Here is a 10,518-nt window from a genome sequence, read left to right as displayed (position 1 = left end):
TCCAAAGTTTATGAAGAATGTGGGAAACATCAAAAAGGGTTTGGGAAGTTTATTAGGAAGAAACAGATGAGTCCACTGCTTAAAGTGTTAATATATTATTACTAAGTACAAAAACAACTAATTGCCTATTTCATCTTCAGGTGGTATTAAATTTGGAAAAGGATAAAACAAATATTGGACAGAGCAACTGAAGTCTGTTCCACTAAATATTTTCTCCCCTAAATCCATATGAAGCCTTAACCCTGATGATGACAACTGTATTTAGAAACAGAGCCTTTAAGAAGGTGTAAATATTAAGTGAAGTCATAGGAGCCCTAATCCAACAGGACTGGTGTCCTTGTAAGAAGAGGAAGCTACGCCAGAGATCTCTGTTCATGCAAGCACAGAGGAAAAGCCGTGTGAGCACCAGGGAGAAGGTGGCTGGCTGTATTCCAAGGACAGGGGCCTCAGCAGATGTCAACCCTGCACTTTGATCTTGGATATCTATCCTCCAGAACTGTGAGAAAATGAATTTCTGTTTTCTAAGCATGCAGTCTGTGGTACATTGCTGTGGTAGCCCGAGCAGACTAATACATGACCCCAGGTAGATAAATTGGCGGGTGGAGGTCGGAAGGGCATCCTACTTCTTCAGCTAAGTTAAGAATTTTGCTAAGGTAAAAAATATCCGAGATATTTGGGAAATTATTTTAAAGAGGGAAGGAGGTATATGGTAAGATAGTATATTGCACATACAGAATTATTAAAATTATGTTGTTACCACTTGAGCTTGCATGAATTTCTAAAAGAAAAAAACCAACCAAAACTGTTAAGCAGGGCTATTAAAATAGGGAAATGCAACAATAGGAATTTGGACATTAGCTCTGTCTGCCACAGCCGCTCCCCCACCCCATAAACTGGAAGAGTATAGACAACATGGTGTTAGCTTTAGATTAGCTTCAGAGCAAATCTGGTGAATCACTTATCAAATTTGATTCAGGAGACTCAGGACTTTCCTATCAAGCATAGTTTATTCAGTGTTTTTAGCAAAGACTTGATGATATAACAGATCCAGTTATCAGATTCATGAAATGACAGGAATCTGGGAGTGAAATATGCCAAGACTTTTGACTGTTCACCTGTTGAAAGACATTTGGATGATTGTCTCTGGTTTGTGCTGTTATGAATAAAGCTGCTATGAACATTTATATACAGGTTTTTGCACAGAAGTACAGTTGCTGACTTGAATGACAGATGCATGTTTTGCTTTGTTAGAAACTCAAACTTAACCATGTTACACTCCCACCTGCAGTGTTTCTCAACATCATCACCACTGTTTTGTATAATCAGCTTTTTTTTATTTTAGCCATTCTAATAAGTGTGCAGTGATATTTAGTGATATTAGTAGTAATACTGATGTGAACTTTTTAGAAACATAATGGGATTATCAACATTGAATATATCCATGTCAGTCCTTGGTAAGGGAACTAAAATCCTACAAGCCAAGAGACGCAGGAAGAAAAAAAAGATCGATGTAACTCAGTGAACAAATATTTTCCACGTGACTGATGCATGATGTTACAGAATCCACTTTTGAGTGTTCTGCTTTTAACGTATCTCCACAAATTCTTTAACACCCCTCCTTTCAAAAGGTAGAAACAAATTCTCCTCTTGAACGTGGATTGTATTCAGTGAATCTAACCAACAGAATGTGGCAGAAAGGATGGTGTGTGACTTCTGAGGTTCATTCATAAAAAGATGATCCTGCCTTGCTCTCTCTCGGACGCTGTTGCCCTGGGGGAAGCCAGCTTTTGAGGACACCTCCAGAAGCCTGTGGAGAGTCTCAAGTGGGGAACTGAAGCCCTTGGCAAACAGCCACACAAATGAGGTTAGAAGCAGACCCTCTCTCTGTGTCTTCAGTCAGACCTTCAGGTGACAGCGGCCCCAGGCCAACTTTGTAACCACAACTCAGGGGGTCCCCTGAATCAGAACTACCCAGGGAAGCATACCCAAACTCTTGTGCACGGAGACTGCTAAATCATAAATGTGTGTGGTCTTAAGCCATCAAGTGCTGTGGGTCATTTGTATTGGAGGGATAGATAACGAATACAAAGGATAAGAGATTCAAAGTTCAAGAAAGGGACTTCCCTGGTGGTCCAGTGGCTGAGACTCTCTGCTCGTAATGCAGGAAGCCCAGGTTTGATCCCTGGTCAGGGAACTAGATCCCACATGCTATAACTAAGAGTTCCCTTGCCGCGACTAAAGATCCTGACTGCCACAACTAGACCTGCGTGCCCAAGGAAGCTGGAAGATCCTGTGTGCTCAAACTAACACCTGGCGCAGCCAAATAAACTTAAGTAAATACTTTATTTAAAAAGTTCAAGGAAGACTAAGAATTTTAAGGTAACAGTACAAAACATTCACTGATGCAGTTTCAGATTCCATGTTGCAACTACCATTTAAGAAATTGATTTGGGTATTGGTGTAGCATTTTTTAAATCACCTTTATTCATTTTTTAGCATTTTATTTTATATTGGAGTATAACTGATTTACAATATTGTGATAGTTTTAGGGGGGCATCAAAAAGACTCAGCCATACATAAAGAATATCTACAATAATCTGAAAAGACCACTAATTTACCCCTCTTTTTTCAACTACTTGGCTGCAGGAGGCCAGATTATCCTCATATACTTCAACTAAAACAAGCTGTCTCAACAGATTGAATATAGAAGTAGATATGAGAATTCACCATTGTGAATTGTCAGACATTAAAGAGATTTGCAAGAAAACATAAAAATGCCATTTTTCTTACTGAAGTTTTGGAAAATACAGTTACTTTTAACTTGCAAATATTTGTATTAACATGTTTTGTTATTTTTTAAGAGTTGTTTTAATTTCACAGTTTTCATTTTTAATAGCAATAGATGTAACTCAGTCAAAAGCTCACTTGAGGTCTTCAATGATTTTTGAAAGTAAAAAGATGTCCTGAGGCCAAAAAGTTTGAGAATGGCTACTGTCAAAGATCCAAGCTTGAGAATGTATATTACGGAAAGCAACTAGAATTGGTCTTGGAAATCTTGTACGTGGATTAGCCGAAGAATTTGAAGGTGCTTAGCCTGGAAAGATTTAGGACCTAACAGCTAGCTTCTGAAATGAGAGTGTATTGATTTGTTATGAAGGCAGTGTAGAAAGGGAGTTAACAGCAGGAGTAATCAAACAGACCTGTATTCGAGACCACTAATGGCTAAAGCTGAAACTCCAGTACTTTGGCCACCTCATGCGAAGAGTTGACTCATTGGAAAAGACCTGATGCTGGGAGGGATTGGGGGCAAGAGGAGAAGGGGACGACAGAGGATGAGATGGCTGGATGGCAGCACTGACTCGATGGACGTGAGTCTGAGTGAACTCCGGGAGTTGGTGATGGACAGGGAAGCCTGGCGTGCTGTGATTCATGGGGTCACAAAGAGTCGGACACGACTGAGCGACTGATCTGATCTGAATGGTTAATAGCTCTCTGATTTGAACAGTTAAATCATTTTTTTCTCTCTTCCTCTTTTTTCTGAATTTTATTTTTTAAACTGTGATTAAATATACATATCATAAGATTTACCATTTTAACCATTCTTTAAATGCAGTTCAATGAGATTAACAGCATTTACATTTTTTATCCAACCATCATCACCATCCATCTCTAAAATTTTTTTTATCTTCCCAGACTGAAACTTCACATCATCTAAGAATAAACTCCCCATTCTCCCAATCTCTGACAACCACTATTTTACTGTTTCTCTGATTTCAGGTACTCTAGGCACTTCGTGGGGCTTCCCCAGTGGCTCAGATGGTAAAGAATCTGCCTACAATGTGGGAGATCCAGGTCTGATCCCTGGGTTGGGAAGACCCCCTGGAAAAGGGAAGGCTACCCACCCCAGGCACCTCATATAAATATTAACTTATGCCTGGCTTATTTCACTCACATAGTGTCTTCAGGTTTCATCTAGGTTGTCGCAGGTGTAAGAATTTCATTCTTTTAAAGGCTGGATAATAATCCATTGTATGCACATGCCACATTTGTTTTATCCATTCATCTGTCAGTGGACACTTGGGTTGTATCCACCTCTTGGCTGTCCTGAATAATGCTGCTGTGAACATGAGGGCCTTTTTTCATACTGTTCATGGGTTTCTCAAGGCAAGAATACTGAAGTGGTTTGCCATTCCCTTCTCCAGTGAATCACATTTTGTCAGAACTCTCCACCATGACCCGTCCATCTTGGGTGGCCCTACACGGCATGACTCATAGTTTCATTGAGTTAGACAAGGCTGTGGTCCATGCAGTTAGATTGGTTAGTTTTCTGTGACTGTGGTTTTCAGTCTGTCTGCGCTCTGATGGAGAAGGATAAGAGGCTTATAGAAGCTTCCTGATGGAAGAGACTGACTGGGGGGGAAACTGGGTCTTGTTCCAATGGGCGGGGCCATGCTCAGTAAATCTTTAATCTAATTTTCTGTTAATGGGTGGAGCTGTGTTCCCTCTCTGCTGTTTCAGTTCGGTTCAGTGACTCAGTCCTGTCCTTTGCGACCCCATAGACTGCAGCAAGCCACGCCTCCCTGTCCATCATCAACTCCCAGAGTTTACTCAGACTCATGCCCATTGAGTTGGTAATGCCATCCAACCATTTCATCCTCTATCATCCCCTTCTCCTCCTGACTTCAAACTTTCCCAGCATCAGGATGTTTTCAAATGAGTCAGCTCTTCGCATCAGGTGACCATCAGGTATTGGAGTTTCAGCTTCAACATCAGTCTTTCCAATGAACACTCAGGACTGATCTCCTATAGGAAAGACTGGTTGGATCTCCTTGCTGTCCAAGGGACTCACAAGAGTCTTCTCCAACACTGCAGTTCAAAAGCATCAATTCCTCGGCGCTCAGCTTCCTTTATAGTCCAACTCTCACATCCATAGATGACTACTGGAAAAACCATAGCCTTAACTAGATGGATCTTTGTTGGCAAAGTAATATGTCTGCTTTTTAATATGCTGTCCAGGTTGGTCATAACTTTCCTTCCAAGGAGTAAGCGTCTTTTAATTTCATGGCTACAGCCACCATCTGCAGTGATTTTGGAGCACAAAAACATAGTCTGCCACTGTTACCACTGTTTCCCCATCTATTTGCCATGTAGTGATGGGACCAGATGCCATGATCTTTGTTTTCTGAACGTTGAGCTTTAAGCCAACTTTTTCACTCTCCACTTTCACCTTCATCAAGAGGCTCTTTAGTTATTCTTTACTTTCTGCCATAAGGGTGGTGTCATCTGCATATCTGAGGTTATTGGTATTTCTCCCACCAATCTTGATTACAGCTTGTGCTTCTTCCAACCCAGTGTTTCTCATGATGTACTCTGCATGTAAGTTAAATAAGCAGGGTGATAATATACAGCCTTGACGTACTCCTTTCCCTATTTGGAACCAGTCTGTTGTTCCATGTCCAGTTCTAACTGTTGCTTCCTGACCTGCATACAGATTTCTCAGGAGGTAGGTCAGGTGGTCTTGTATATTCCTATCTCTTTCAGAATTTTCCACAGTTTATTGTGATCCACACAGTCAAAGGCTTTGGCATAGTCAATAAAGCAGAAATAGATGTTTTTCTGGAACTCTCTTGCTTTTTCCATGATCAAATGGATGTTGGCAATTTGATCTCTGGTTCCTCTGCCTTTTCTAAAACCAGCTTGAACATCTGGAAGTTCACGGTTCACATATTGCTGAAGCCTGGCTTGGAAAATTTTGAGCATTACTTTACTAGTATGTGAGATGAGTGCAGTTGTGCAGTAGTTTGAGCATTCTTTGGCATTGCCTTTCTTTGGGATTGGAATGAAAACTGACCTTTTTTAGTCCCATGGCCACTGCTGAGTTTTCCAAATTCGCTGGCATATTGAGTGCAGCACTTTCACAGCATCATCTTTTAGGACTTGAAATAGCTCAACCGGAATTCCATCACTTCTACTAGCTTTGTTCATAGTGATGCTTTCTAAGGCCAACTTGACTTCGCATTCCAGGACTTCTGGCTCTAGGTGAGTGATCATACCATCATGATTGATTGGGTCATGAAGATCTTTTTTGTACAGTTCTTCCATGTATTCTTGCCACCTCTTCTTAATATCTTCTGCTTCTGTTAGGTCCATACCATTTCTGTCCTTTATCGAGCCCATCTTTGCATGAAATGTTCCCTTGGTATCTAATTTTCTTGAAGAGATCTCTAGTCTTTCCCATTCTGTTGTTTTCCTCTTTGCACTGATCACTGAGGAAGGCTTTAGTATCTCTCCTTGCTATTCTTTAGAATTCTGCATTCAAATGGGTATATCTTTCCTTTTCTCCTTTGCTTTCTCCCTGCTATTTACCTGGGGCCAAACTATGGTGGAAGTAATGAAGATAATGGTGACCTCCTTCAAAAGATCCCACGCATGTACTGCTACATTCAATGCCCCCAACCCTGTAGCAGGCCACCACCGACCCACGCCTCCTCTGGAGACTCTTGGACACTCACAGGCAAGTCTGGGTCAGTCTCTTGGGGTCACTGCTCCTTTCTCCTGGGTCCTGGTGCACAAGGTTCTGTTTGTGCCCTCCAAGAGTCTATTTCCCAGTCCTGTGTAAGTTCTGGCGACTCTGTGGTGGGGTTAATGGTGACCTCCTCCAAGAGGGCTTATGCCATACCCAAGTCTGCTGCACCCAGAGCCCTTGTCCATGTGGCAGTCCACTGCTGACCCATGCCTCCACAGGAGATGCTCAAACACAGTTCTGTCTTAGTCTCTGTGGGGTCCTTGGGTCCTGGTGGGCACAAGATTTGTTTGAGCCCTCTGAGCGTCTCTGGCAGGAATGGGGTTTGAGTCTAAACATGAATTTGCCCCTCCTACCGTCTTGCTGGGGCTTCTCCTTTGCCCTTGGACGTGGGGTATCTCCTCACAGCTGGTCCAGTGAAGCGCAGCCACTGCTTCTGACCTTGGATGTGGGGTACCTCCTCTTGGCCTGTTGCTGCTACAGCGGCAAAATCACCGCCGCCAAAATGACTGCAGATGGTGACTGCAGCCATGAGATTAAAAGACGCTTACTCCTTGGAAGGAAAGTTATGACCAACCTAGACAGCATATTAAAAAGCAGAGACATTACTTTGCCAACAAAGGTCTGTCTAGTCAAGGCTATGGTTTTTCCAGCAGTCATGTGTGGATGTGAGAGTTGGACTATAAAGGAAGCTGAGCGCCAAGGGATTGATGCTTTTGAACTGTGGTGTTGGAGAAGACTCTTGAGAGTCCCTTGGACAGCAAGGAGATCCAGCCAGTTCATCCTAAAGGAAATCAGTCCTGAATCTTCATTGGAAGGACTGATGTTGAAGCTCAAACTTCAATACTTTGGCCACTTGATGTGAAGAGCTGACTCATTGGAAAAGACCCTGCTGCTGGGAAAGATTGAAGGTGGGAGGAAAAGGGGACAACGAGGATGAGATGGTTGGATGGCATCACTGACTCAATGGGCATGAGTTTGAGTGGACTCCAGGAGATGGGGATGGACAGGAAGGCCTGGTGTGCTGCAGTCCATGGGGTCGCAAAGAGTTGGACACGACTGAGTGACTGAACTGAACATGGGGGCACAATTATCTGTTTGAGTCCCTGCTTCCTTTTGTTATGTGTGTATGCTAAGAGCTCAACATGCGAAAAAACTAAGATCATGGCATCCAGTTTCATCACTTCATGGCAAATAGATGGGGGGAAAGTGGAAACAGTGGCAGATTTCATTTTCTTGGGCTTCAAAATCACTGTGGACAATGACTGCAGCCATGAAATTAAAAGACGCTTGCTTCTTAGAAGAAAAGCTGTGTCAGATCTAGACAGCGTTATTAAAAAGCAGAGATATCCCTTTGCCGACAAAGATCCATCTAGTCAAAGCTATGGTTTTTCCAGTAGTCGTGTATGGATGTGAGAGTTGGACCATAAAGAAGGCTGAGCACCAAAGAACTGATGCTTTTGAATTGTGGTGCTAGAGAAGACTGTTGAGTCCCTTGGATAGCAAGATCAAACCAGTCAATCCTAAAGGAAATCAATACTCAATATTCATTGGAAGGACTGATGCTGAAGCTCCTGCTGGATCATTTAGTAATCCTGTTTTAATTTTTTAAGGACTCACTGTAAAGGTTTCCACAGCCACTGAACCAGTATGTTTTATAAGTCTTATGTGTCATAGGTGAGATTCCACTAAAAATGTAAGCTCTATGAAAGCAGAGATTTTCATGGTTTTTTCATTAGCAGGAACCCCAGCACCCAGAATTGTGTCTTAGGTCCTCATTTAATTTTTGAATGAATTAATGAACAAATGCCTAACTAAATAGTAAGGGAAAGGAACTTACGCTGTAAAACATTTTCTAATTTTTATATCCAGCATCTTAACATACCTATGTAGCCAATGGTGGGCATCTGAAACTTTGTTTTGTGCTCCACCTATAATTACGTATATTTGGAATCTACTTTTTACTGCATCCACTGCCACTTCCCTAGTGCAAGTTAGTGTTTTAACTCTCCCTGCTTCTGTTCTTGCCTATCTCACTCCTCGTTTCGAACAAGTCTCAACACAGCAGCCAGAGTGATCTTTTTTAAACAGAAGTTAAATCAGGTCACTTTTCTGTTCAAATTACATGTAATCAGGCTCAATTTAAAACACATCTTTACAGCTATTTAGGAACAGAACAAGTTGTTTGGCAGGACGTGAGCTTCTCACCACCCGAGTAAGTAGACACGGGTTAGATGCTCTCATAGTGCAGTACAGAGGAACATAAGATAGTTGGTTAGATTAGCTAATTGTTATGGACCTTCTTATGTGTTCTGCTGGGTTTCCCAGGTGGGGCTAGTGGTAAAGAACCCTCCTGCCAATGCAGGTAGATGTGAGAGACGTGAGTTCTATTCCTGGGTCGGGAATACCCCCTGGGGTGAGGGCATGACAACCCACTCCAGTATTCTTGCCTGGGGAATCCGCATGGACAGAGAAGCCTTGCAGGCTATAGTTCATAGTGCCACAAAGAGTTGGTCACTACTGAAGTGACTTAACACGCACGTGTTTTCTTATTTCTTTTTATGAAGATAATGCACATTTATTTTTCTAAATGCAAATAATACCAAAGGCAGGAGAAAAAAAAATCAGAAATTACCACAGTACAAGAACCATCATCAATACTATACCTAACACTTTTTGTATACACATATACAGGCTAACACATATATGTAAGGAAACATAAATTCATGTATAAAATACTTACAAAATGAAAAGCAGGTTGTACAACAGTAATATATAATCAAGATTTGCCAGTAAAGAAAGGCACACAAACTTTTAAAAACAGTTCCTTTTATAAAACTTACATTTGTTTTAAAAACCAAATGCAATTTGAAAAGTTCAAAGAAGAAAGTGAAAATATGCTGGGCTGAGAGAACCACTCTAATAGTGTTGATACATATCCTTCCAGATGTGTCATAAAGCCTGAAAAAGACTTTAAAGACAGCACAAAACAAAACTCAGAAAAACAGAAAAGCCTGTGTGTTTTGTGTTTAGGTTTCAGAAACTGTCACAAGCACCTTTTAAGCTACTGTGGGAAGAAAATATGCTTGTAAAGCTGCTTATCTTAAACACCAGACATACACTGAGCTTTCACAAGCCCACAATGAAATAAGAAACTAATTATGAACTTAGAGCTGATTCACTAACACTGGGGCAGTCAGGGCAGGGCAGGTGACTCTAACCCACCATAGACTGAGCCGATTGGAAGCAGCCCCTGTTTTCCTGTCCTCCTGGGTAGGCGTGTCCTTCAGGGCATCGCTGAAAGCCTGGTGGGTGCTAGCCCTGCTCCTCCGTGGCGGCCCTGAGGTGTCTAAAGATGCATTTTGCTCTGTTTCAGCATCTTCTATCTTTCCCCATCCGCTCAGTGCGCCAGCCTCTCAGCCATCACTTTCACAGCAGCAATTTCATAGTGGAACAAAGTGGCAGCAATGCCCGCCAGGCCGTCTTCTCTGGGCCTACTTGCTCCCCAGGATCATGGCTTCTCGGGCTCCAGTTGCTTTGGGAGCTCTCCAGCACCTTCAGGAAAGGTACAAGAAATTTTTAACAAATCATTTTAAAATGCAATTTAAAATTCTCAATAAAAGTGATTTTTTAAAGACATTTATTTATGGCTGAGCTGGGTCTTCTTCGCTGCGCACGGGCTTCGTCTAGTTGCTGTGCAAGGGCGTCTCATTGCAGTGACTTCTCTTGTTGCAGAGCACAGGCTCTAGGCGCGGAGCTTCAGTACTTTCGGCACATGGGCTCAGTAGTTGTAGCTCCCAGACTGTAGAGTGCAGACTCAGTAGTTGTGGGGCACAGGCTTAGTTGCTCTGAGGCATGTGAGATCTTCCCAGATCAGGAATCAAACCTGTGTCTCCTGCATTGGCAGGCAGATTCTTTACCACTGAGCCTTCAGGGAAGCCCAAAAGTGAATTTTAAATATTAAAATTACTCTGATTTGAATAATGAAATTCTAT

The sequence above is a fragment of the Bos indicus genome, chromosome 24, assembly GCF_029378745.1.
Source record: "Bos indicus isolate NIAB-ARS_2022 breed Sahiwal x Tharparkar chromosome 24, NIAB-ARS_B.indTharparkar_mat_pri_1.0, whole genome shotgun sequence".
Lineage (NCBI taxonomy): Eukaryota > Metazoa > Chordata > Mammalia > Artiodactyla > Bovidae > Bos > Bos indicus.
The sequence above is the reverse complement of the archived record's forward strand: the minus strand, read 5'-3'. Positions refer to the sequence as shown.